Raw genomic sequence first — 10434 nt, 5'->3', positions numbered from 1 at the left:
TAAATCAGTCACACTGATTAAACTTAATGGCATGGGTCTGCACGAATCGACTAGTGACCTAATCAAAATATAATCTACCATGTCGGTCAGATAAGTGAGCTCAGTGAGAGGGATGTGCCATTAACTCATCGTAGATGCATTTAGGTGAGTAGCTCTCAATTAAAAATTACTTGATCGAATCTGTCAAACTTATCTTAGACACCAACTGATTAATTAGTTTTGATTTGATCCACCAGAAGATTCGAGCTTAACCACGGAGCCATGATCATGGTCCATTTATTAGGGTTAAACATATGGACTTGATCAAACTTTAACTATTGGATTGATTTAGAAAAATTCTGACCTAATCTAATTCAACACTTGATTAGATTTAACCAATTTCTCTACTTGATCCATATGTGTTTCTAACCCTAGGTCTAATCCATTTGAAGGACTTGATTCAAGCTAACCCTTTGCCCATTGATTTATGTGGTGTCTTAATAATCTTCAATTCTCAAATCTAGATCATTCAAATTTAATTCAAAATTAAGTGTGTGAAACATGTGTTTCAGTCTGTAGAACTATTCTACCAGGATTTCAAGTGAAGCATACCATATACTTTAATTCATAAAAATAAATTTTTATAATATATTTAATAATTAAACATGCATAGATATGATCTAAACTTCATACTTATATCTCATGTATCATGATAATTTTTAGATCTATACCAATTATATCTAATGCAACATGCTATTCAGATTTAAAATAATTTTATATCTAAATTTTATCTTATTATAATGAATCATAAATCACTTTAGATTTAATTCAAACATATTTATGATCAAAATAATTTATAAAAATCTGTTCATTTTTTTTCTTCATGAAATCGGATCACAATGACACCTCTACACGTCATAAGAGAATCCATCGAATGGATAAGAGAGAGATTAATCTTTTCAATCTCTTTTGATTGGACAATCTGGTGGTCTTGTCAATCTGAATATTAGACTACTAAGATTTAAAATTTAATTTTATATATAATTACATCAACATACAATTATTAATAAAATAATTTTATGTCACGAACATGTCTTTGATCTTATCAATCATATTCTTTATCTAATTTAATTAGATTTGATGCATCATATGTAGGAACCAGATCTAGGGTTTCAGGGTTAGATCTTGAAAAAGAGGGTTAGATCTTGAAACTTTTTCAAGATCATACAGCGGAAGACTAAAATAAATCAAAATTTATTTTCTAAGATCAGAAAATCCCTAGATCTAAGATCTTATTACATGATTATTACATGGCATTAAATCAGAAATTAAAATATATAAATATAGTATGAACTACATGTTGATCATATCAACATGTTTTTATACCACATCTAATGTATGTATTAAACAATAGATCAGATCTATTACCTTGCAAGTTAGACGTTCTAACCTTGCTGATCTGGGCTTGAGGATGATGTTTCAAGCCGCACACACGTCCGACTTCTAGGAGTCATCCACACGAGCCCACGAATCTCGATCAGAAGTCCTGCTTCAAAAAATCAGCACAGTATGCTAGTACTGCGCTGATCCTTCTTTGATGGTTGATCAGGTGCCTCCTTCTTCTTGATTTGGACTCTTCCAAAGATGGAAAGTAGAAGGAGGAGTTTCAGATCTAAGACGCTCTCAGGAAACTCTAGATAGAAGGAGGAAAGATATGAAAATAAAAACCCTAGAAGAAGACCCTCTTCTTCTTCACGTTTTTCTCTCTAAACGCCCTAACTTACGTATTTTATATCTCCACGACCCAAAGCTATTTCTCACTGATTTTTGGATGGAAGAAAGGGCTCTCAAATATCTATCCCGTCTTTAAATTTCACAAAGAAACCCATCTTATATAGAGAGATATGATAGAGTCCTTGTCTAGGTCAAACACCTAGTCAAGGCTTATCCAAACATGGCAAGTTAAGGGACGCCCAACTCTTGAGCATCTCCTCCATATTTTCGTGAATGGATCATCAGAAAAGGGTTCATAATGTAAACCCTAAAGGCCACAAAAATTCCAAAAAAAATTTGGATAAATTCGGTGCAAAATTGAAAGAGTTTTGGATTTCTAAAACTCTATCTCATAGAATTCGAAATCCAAACTTATTCCTTTTAGATTTGATCCAAACCACCTTCCATGTAAGAAAGAAGAGAGGAGACCTTTTGTGAACGTGAGAGAGATCTGGGAGAGGGCTTTTTTCACACAAAATAAGTGGAGATTGGCGTTGAATAAGAGAGAGGGCGTGGAGAAGGCTTATGTGGCGCAAGGTGGAATCCTAGTCCTACTAGGATTCTGTCTCATGACTTGTTTTAATTTGGTTTTCCAAACCAAATCAAATCAAAATTAGATCAACCCAATTAAAATAGGTCTTAACCCAATTAAAAACCTAATTTAATCAGATTAAATTATATTTAAATCTGATTTAATTTTCTAATCAAATTAGAAATTAGATTGACCCAAGTCCTAGTTGAACTAGGACTAGTTTTTTCTTGCACTTGGCTTATCCAATAAACCAATTGAACTTGATCCAATCAAGTCCAAACCAAATCTAACTAAATTATATTTAATTAGACTTAATCTCAGCCCATTGGCTTAATCAAATTAAGCCAATTAGCAATCGAATTGCTAATCGATCCTCCTGCAACACTTGCACTGGGTTAAATATCAATCGTATTGATCATCTAACCCTAGAACGATTCTTAATCGTTGATCAACCATCCGATCGGATCATGAACTCTAATGTGTGTGACCTCATAGGTCCGAACCTAAGCCAGTAGCGTAGGAACAAATTCCTATACCAATCGAAGTGACCATCTAGCAATGGTACCCGACGACCGGATAGGTCGAATGTGTAGAACAACATCCTTAGAACCCATGCGGATATAGTTTTCATATAATTCATCCTCTTGACCAAAATGATCATAGGACACCCCAGAGTTTAACTGTCAACTCTGATCAGGTTGTCCACATTGTATTTCAAAATATCAAATCCATCTGATGGATTACCCTGGCCAAGGTTTTGCTAAATTGAAATACAGCGACTCATTCTTCTCCAACTCTTGGAGTGGTCAATCCCATCTCGATCACACTCTGACTTTGCAAGTACTTGACTATGCCCAGAAGCCTTCCGTTCCTGAATTAGAAATTCAGTTAGTCCAGTACCAAAGCACAGTGAGTTGCTTGCAAGTCACTGAGGCGATCTCAAGTCTAAGGGACACTTATACCTATATCCCATCAGAGACATTCTCGACAGCAGAATGCTCTGAAGTTGGTCACGTTCAATGATGATGTACCCTTATATCTCATCTGTATGCCATACCAGTGTCTCCACACTCCTTGGTTAAGAGGACAACCAACTCATATGGCCTACAGCGACCTATGCTCGATAGAAGCTGTTGTCCTTATTAACAGCCTATCATTTGGTCGTGAACTGTTTTAAGGACTAATCGATAAATCCTCTCTTTATCGAATCTAAATAGTCCTAAGGACTTCATCATAACAACGGAGTTCATTAGAAGATGAAAGCTTATGATGAAGATGCCAAATATATTTTATTTATTAACAAATCAATTACAATACTTGGTTGCTCAACCGTCAACAGCTTGACGATGGGCTTTTTGGGACACATTTCCCAACAACTCCCACTTGTCCTAAAGCCACTCGACACAGTATCTAATACCCATCTTCGACTTGTGGTTGTCGAACTCCTTTATTGCCAAGGCTCTAGTGAAGGGGTCGGTTAGGTTCTCCTTTCAGTCGATCTTCTGAAGGTCGACGTCACCTCGATCTACGATCTCTCGGACCAGGTGGAAGCGGTGCAAGATGTGCTTCATCCGCTGATGTGCTTTGGGTTCCTTCACCTGAGCTATGGTACCAGTGCTGTCGCAGTAGAGCAGGACTGGACCATCGAGGGAGGGTGCTACTTCGAGCTCAGTGATGGATTTTTTCAGCCACACAGCTTCACAAACAGAGTCCGCCACAGTATGCTACTTAGAACTCTTCCAGCAGATGGCTCCACCATTCAGAGTAAAGATATAACCCGACACGCTCCTGCTGTCATCATGGTCAGATTGAAAGCTAGAGTCTGTGAACCCCACAAGTTTCAGATCTGACTTGCCATAAACCAACCATTGGTCCTTAGTATTTCTCAAATACTTAAGGATGGCTTTAAACACTTTTCAGTGATTCTCTCCAGGATCAGATTGGTATCTACTCACTACTCCTAGTGAGTATGCCACATCTGGTCTTGTACATGTCATGGCGTACATGATAGATCCCACGGCTGAAGCATATGGGACTCTACTCATACGCTCTCTCTCTTCAGGAGTTGTCGAACAATCCTTCTTAGAAAGAGAAATTCCTTGGCCTATCGGTAGATAGCCCTTCTTGGAATTCTCCATGCTGAACCTCTTCAGCACAGTGTCTATGTAAATAGACTGGGATAACCCAAGCATCCTTTTAGATCTATCCCTATAGATCTTCATCCCTAGGATGTAAGATGCTTCACCCAAGTCCTTCATGGAGAACTGTGATGACAACCAAACTTTTATTCCCTGTAGTGCGGGGATGTCATTCCCGATTAAGAGAATGTCATCCACGTACAAGACAAAGAATACCACAACTGGACCATTTGCCCATTTATAGATGCAGGGCTCTTCTCCATTCTTAATGAAGCCATACATTTTGATCACCTTATCAAAATGCATGTTCCAACTCCGAGAAGCTTGCTTCAGTCCATAAATGGATCTCTGAAGCTTGCACACCTTGGACTCATCTGTGGATGTAAATCCTTCAGGTTGTATCATATACACCTCTTCAGTCAGCTCTCCATTCAGAAAAGCAGTCTTTACATCCATCTGTCAGATCTCATAATCCAGATGGACAGCTATTGCAAGTATTATCCGAATAGATTTGAGCATTACCACAGGAGAAAACATCTTGTCATAGTCAATACCATAATGTTGACGATATCTTTTGGCAACCAGACGGGCTTTATAGGTCTCCACCTTTCCGTCTGTGCCCCTCTTCCTTTTGAAGACCCATTTACACCCAATGGGTTTAACCCCTTCAGGTGGGTCAACCAATGTCCATACATCGTTGACCTTCATGGACTCCATTTCGGATTTCTTGGCTTCAAGCCATTTCTCAGAATCAGATCTCTGCATAGCATCCATATAGGTGATCGGATCCTCATTATTCTCATCAAGTTCGATGGGATCACCGTTCTGGACCAAGAAACCGTAGTATCTGTCCGGCTGATGCGGTACTCTACCGGATCGCCTTAATGGTGCAGGTATATTAGGCTCCGGATGTGATCTAATCATATCCGACTCAGGTTCAGCTATTGGTGTCGGTCCTTCTACCTGTTGAACTTCATCAAGTTCAACCTTAGAGGCAACGGTTCCTTCACCAAGGAACTCCTTTTCTAAAAAGATTGCCTTAAGGCTGACAAACACCTTTTGTTCATCAGCATGGTAGAAAAAATATCCTTTTGTCTCTTTGGGGTACCCTATGAATGAGCATTTGTCAGACCTAGGTCCAAGTTTGTCTGTGACTAATCGTTTGACATAGGCCGGGCACCCCCAGACCATAAGGTGTGAAAGTACTGGCTTACGCCCTATCCATATCTCATATGGAGTCTTAATTACAGACTTACTTGGAATCCTATTTAACAGATAACAGGCTGATTCGAGTGCATATTCCCAGAAGGATATCAGCAAGCTAGCAAAAACCCATCATGGATCGGACCATGTCTAACAAAGTCCGATTCCTCCTTTCAAACACACCATTATGCTGTGGTGTTCCTGGAGGAGTCCATTGGGAGAGAATCCCATTCTCTCCTAGATATGTGAGAAACTCACTAGAAAGGTATTCTCCTCCTCGATCAGATCGAAGAGTTTTAATACTCTTCCCAGTTTATTTTTCTACTTCACTTCAGAATCGTTTGAACATTTCAAATGAATCCGACTTATGTTTCATCAGATAGACATATCCATATCGGGATAGGTCATCCGTGAAAGTTATGAAGTAGAAATATCCACCTCTAGCACTGGTGCTCATGGGCCCACATATATCAGTATGTACTAGGCTCAAGAGCTCAGTAGCTCTCTCACCTTTTCCAGTAAAAGGTGACTTGGTCATTTTACCAAGAAGACAGGACTCACAGGTTGGAAGTGATTCACAATCACTAACTTCGAGGATTTTCTCTTGAGTCAACCTGTTTATTCTGTTCTTGTTTATATGACCTAGTGCCATAAGTAGATATCTGACACACTATCTAATCTAGGGTGCTTGCCAGTAGAATAGACTCTTATCAGGCTTGATCTTTTTGGTCTGGCTCTGCACTGATGTCCCAGTCTGAACTTGCACCTTCTTCACTTTCTTCTTCTTGTTCTTCTTCCCTTTCTCAAAGGGTCGAGAACCAGAAGACGAACCTCCCACTAAGTTCACCGACTCCTTGTAAAGTTGGTGATCCTTCTCAAAGTTCTGAAGCAACCCTAGTTTCCCGTGGTAGTTCTCTTCAGGCTTTGTCATTCTATAATGAGTGAGGAATGGGAGATAAGACTTGGGCAGTGAGTTCAGTATTGCATCTTTCCCAAGCTGCTCATGCAAGGGAAAGCCGAGCTTGCTCAATCTTTCCATCAGCTCGATCATGTACAATACATGATCAGTGACAGAGGCACCATCCTGCATTTTGGCATTGAAGATGGCACAACTAGTCTTGTGCCTCTCCACGTCATCGGGTGTGCCAAAGGCATCCTCCAACACTTGAAGCTTATCCTTTGGCTGAGCCGTCTCGAATCTGCGACTGAACTCGTCGCTCATGATAGCCAGGATGATACAGCGCACCGTGGTCCGATCACTGAGCCACTTCTGGTAAGTGTCTCTGACTGTTCCACATGCATTGACAGCTGACTCATCAGGTGTAGGATCCATTATCACATATAGGATCTGTTCATGCTCCAGGACTATCATCAACTTTCGGTACCAGCTATCGAAGTTGGGTCCCACCAACTTATCATTGTCCAACAATGATCGGAGCGATAGGGAAGTGGCCATATTTGCACAAAGGAGAACCATAACCTAATTAGTAATTGATTCATTAAACCTAAAGATTTGGACTTTAATCAAAAGGTTTCTTCCACTATTTTATTCGAATTGATAGCCTCTACCTTCAATTCGAGAAATTAACCTAATTCCTTAGCGGGTACTAGAATCCACTTAGACTGCACACAAGCCCAACTTTGGTTGGCCAACCCATGTACATCTAAGGGTAGGTTCATAACCAATTGTTTCTCTAAACAATTTCTAGTAATTTTAATTTTGCCCCAGAAACCTAATCAGTAGGCTTTGGCCTCCACTGTAAAGATCCAGTTAGGTCCAACCATTAACATGATCATACTTGGTGTATTTAACCAACGAATGATTAAGCCCAACTTTGGTTGGCTCACCTAACCACCATTAGAGAGATACTTCCAAGTCGTCATATGATGAGTGATAATTTCATTAGTCAACAAGCACCAGGCCTTTGGGTCTACAATGATTATTGAGTTCATGGACTCATTATCAAACACCTTAATGGGAGGCTATGACTCAGTTATCTCCATAACTTTATCATTTTAAGGACCTAATAATTTTAGAGGATTTAAATAATATAGAGGATGAAGTCAGATGAACCAGCTTATCATGATCCTCCCACTGGCTTCACCAAGTCAGCTTAAGGGAGACCATTAAAAGGGCTGGTCTAGGAGCACCTAAATCAGTCACACTGATTTACCTAGCTGACATGGGTCAGCTCGAATAGTCAAGTGATCCGATCAAAACATAATTTCACCAAGAGGCCAGGTATGTTCGATCAGTGGGAGGGTCTGCCAAAGCTTGCCTTAGACACCATCAGAAATGGCCAGATAAGCGGGCTCCCAATTAAAAACCACCGGTCTGGTTTACCTTAGACACCAACTGGTTTAATTAGTTTCAATTAGATCAACCTAACATTCGTGCTAGACCGCTTAGCCAAGAATCAAATCCATTTGGTTCTCGTTAAAGACATAGACTTGACCAACTACAACTATTGTAATTGATCTAGAGAATTCTTGACCAACCCATGTACATCTAAGGGTAGATTCATAACCAATTATTTCTCTAAATAATTTCTAGTAATTTTAATTTTGCCCCAGAAACCTAATCAGTAGGCTTTGGCCTACACTGTAAGGATCCGGTTAGGTCCAACCATTAACATGATCATACTTGGTGTATCTAACCAACGAATGATTAAGTCCAACTTTGATTGGCTCACCTAACCATCATTAGAGAGACACTTTCAAGTTGTCATATGATGAGAGATAATTCCATTAGTCAACAAGCACCAGGCCTTTGGGTCTGCAATGATTATTGAGTTAATGGACTCATTATCAAACATCTTAATGGGAGGCTATGACTTAGTTATCTCCATAACTTTATCATTTTAAGGACCTAATAATTTTAGAGGATTTAAATAATTTAGAGGATGAGGTCAGATGAACCAGCTTATCATGATCCTCCCACTGGCTTCTCCAAGTCAGCTTAAGGGAGACCATTAAAAGGGTTGGTCTAGGAGCACCTAAATCAGTCACACTGATTTACCTAGCTGACATGGGTCAGCTCGAATAGTCAAGTGATCCGATCAAAACATAATTTCACCAAGAGGCCAGGTAAGTTCGATCAGTGGGAGGGTCTGCCAAAGCTTGCCTTAGACACCATCAGAAATGGCCAGGTAAGCGGGCTCCCAATTAAAAACCACCGGTCTGGTTTACCTTAGACACCAACTGGTTTAATTAGTTTCGATTAGATCAACCTAACAGTTCGTGCTAGACCGCTTAGCCAAAAATCAAGTCCATTTGGTTCTCGTTAAAGATATGGACTTGACCAACTACAACTATTGTAATTGATCTAGAGAATCCTTGACCTAATCTAAGACAACAATTGATTAGATTTAGTCAATTCTCTAATTAAGTCCATCTTTAATCTAACCATAGGTCTAACCCAATTAATGGACCTAATTCCCACTAACCCATTAACCCAATGTGTTATGATTTGTGTCTTAGGTTTTTCAATTCACAATCCTAGAACCTAATCAAACAACTTCTTAATTCTTAATTAAGTTTTGGGCTGAGGGTTGGGTTTGGCTTTTCAAAAAATAATTTTCATATTTGTAAAATAATTTTACAATATGATTCTACCAATCATATTGCATGTTTGATTCATAATCAAGATGCAAGTGAAATAAATATGAAACTACTTTAGATCTAATCTAAACAGGTTCATGTAATTGAAACAATTTCAACTTTAAATAATTTCTTTGCATAAAAATTATTAACAAAGAGATTTTATTTCAGATTTAAACATCTTTTAAATCTAATAAATCATAAATTTAATCTAGATCATATCTAACAAATTTATGATTAAAGATAGATCTACACAAACTAGGACAACCTTTGCACTGTAAGGGGTAAACCTTACAGCAGGACAACCTTGCAGTTTGTGATTGATCAAAAATTTTAATTTTAGATTTAATAATCAGATTATAAATTAGATCTAATATAAAAAATAATCTAAGCATGTATAAATAATCATGTAATAAAGAACCTAGGCTCTGATACCAATTGTAGGAACCAGATCTAGGGTTTCAGGGTTAGATCTTGAAAAAGAGGGTTAGATCTTGAAACTTTTTCAAGATCATACAGCGGAAGACTAAAATAAATCAAAATTTATTTTCTAAGATCAAAAAATCCCTAGATCTAAGATCTCATTACATGATTATTACATGGCATTAAATCAAAAATTAAAATATATAAATATAGCATGAACTACATGTTGATCATATCAACATGTTTTTATACAACATCTAATGTATGTATTAAACAATAGATCAGATCTATTACCTTGCAAGTTAGACATTCTAACCATGCTGATCTGGGCTTGAGGATGATGTTGCAAGCCGCACACGTGTCCGGCCTCTAGGAGTCGTCCACACGAGCCCACGAATCTCGATCAGAAGTCCTGCTTCAGGAAATCAGCACAGTATGCTAGTACTGCGCTGATCCTTCTTTGATGGTTGATCAGGTGCCTTCTTCTTCTTGATTTGGACTCTTCCAAAGATGGAAAGTAGAAGGAGGAGTTTCAGATCTGAGACGCTCTCAGGAAACTCTAGATAGAAGGAGGAAAGATATGAAAATAAAAACCCTAGAAGAAGACCCTCTTCTTCTTCACGTTTTTCTCTCTAAACGCCCTAACTTGCGTATTTTATATCTCCATGACCCAAAGCTATTTCTCTTTGATTTTTGGATGGAAGAAAGGAATCTCAAATATCTATCTCTTCTTTAAATTTCACGAAGAAACCCATCTTATATAGAGAGATATGATAGAGTCCTTGT

This window comes from Elaeis guineensis, chromosome 14 (assembly GCF_000442705.2).
Source record: "Elaeis guineensis isolate ETL-2024a chromosome 14, EG11, whole genome shotgun sequence".
NCBI lineage: Eukaryota > Viridiplantae > Streptophyta > Magnoliopsida > Arecales > Arecaceae > Elaeis > Elaeis guineensis.
Note: the sequence above shows the minus strand (reverse complement) of the source record.